The 1,427-nt window shown below is 42.5% G+C and overlaps 1 pseudogene; it reads left to right on the top strand.

Moving 5' to 3' along the window:
* Positions 1 to 1,035, top strand: part of LOC107184483 — a 4,962-nt pseudogene extending 3,927 nt beyond the window's left edge.
* Positions 1,036 to 1,427: the final 392 nt, after the last annotated feature.

The raw sequence follows: 1,427 nt of genomic DNA, 5'->3' as shown, positions 1-1,427 counted from the left end.
AGAAACAATGATAACAATGCTGAAGTCATTGGTACTTTCACCGGGCGGAATGGAGCCACAGAATTGTAATTCATCAAAATGTTGTGACGCTGCTTCTTTCTACAAATATGGGCATCAGAGTGGAAGAGATAAGTTGTCTGCCAGCAAAGTCATTCCACTTGGATTTTTGGTTCCTCTTGAACACTAATAGTCAGGGGGATAATTTATTAACACAGTCACTTCGTACTTATTTCTTACTACTTCAGTAAAATGATAAGAAGTGAGACTGAGTCATTTCCATGAGCCTATAATAATAACAATGATGAAAATATTATGGTTTTACTCTTCATAATTTACCAAATAATTCTACATATGGGTTATTTTTTAGAATCAAAACTATACACAACCCGATCTTCATGGCTCAGTGGTTGAGCATCAATCTATGAACCAGGAAGTCATGGTTCAATTCCCAGTCAGGGCATTGTGCCTGGGTTGCAGGCTGGATCCCCAGTGTGGGGCATGCAGGAGGCAGCCCACCAATGATTCTCTCTCATCACTGATGTTTCTATCTCTCTCTCCCTCTCCCTTCCCCTCTGAAATCAATAAAAATATATATTAAAAAACAAACAAACACGTAGAGGCTTAAAACAGAAGCCTCTTTTGGATTTGTAAGCTGAATGGGCTTAAGTGGGTAAAAACTGCTTGGCTCTATGATGCAGTTGTAGTTAGTGGCTGAGGAGGGTCATCTGTAGGTTGTCTGTAGACTGGACAAGACATCTAAGATGGCACACTCACACAGCAGACAGCTGATGCTGGCTGTTGGCTGGGAGTTTAGCTGGGTCTGCCAACCAGAGCAGCTATGTATGTGTGACCTCTCCATTTGGCTTCACTTCTCAAAGTGTGGTGGTTGTGTTCCAGGAGTACAAGTTCCAAGAAGTAAGAAATGGAAGCTTCTGGTCTCTTAGTGCCCAGAAACTAGCACAGGGTCCTTTCTACCATTTTCTGTTTGTCAAAGCAGTTACAGAAATCACCCAAATTCAAAAGGAGGAGCCATAGATCCCACCTATCAATGGGACGAGAGTCAATGAATCTGTAGCCATCTTTAATCTGCCATAATACCCCAGTATGTTCTGGCCATTCCACCTCATAAAAATCCTTCCAATCCTTCTTTTCAAACTCACTGCCACTAACTTAGTACAGATCACCATCAAATTCTCTCCTAGATAATTGCAAACGCTTCCTAATTGGACACCTGACCTTCAATTTGGTAGTCTCAAACCTGTTCTCCATATTATGACCCAAATGATCTTCATAAAAATCAAAAGTGATTGCCCTGGCCAGTGTGCCTCAGTTGAGCATGGTTCCATACACCGAAGGGTTGCTGATTCGATTCCCAGTTAGGGCACATGCCCAGGTTTCGGGCTTGATCCCTGGTAGGGGACGTGTAG

This window comes from Myotis davidii, unplaced genomic scaffold (genome assembly GCF_000327345.1).
Source record: "Myotis davidii unplaced genomic scaffold, ASM32734v1 scaffold544, whole genome shotgun sequence".
In the NCBI taxonomy this organism is placed as follows: domain Eukaryota; kingdom Metazoa; phylum Chordata; class Mammalia; order Chiroptera; family Vespertilionidae; genus Myotis; species Myotis davidii.
The sequence above is the reverse complement of the archived record's forward strand: the minus strand, read 5'-3'. Positions and strand labels throughout refer to the sequence as shown.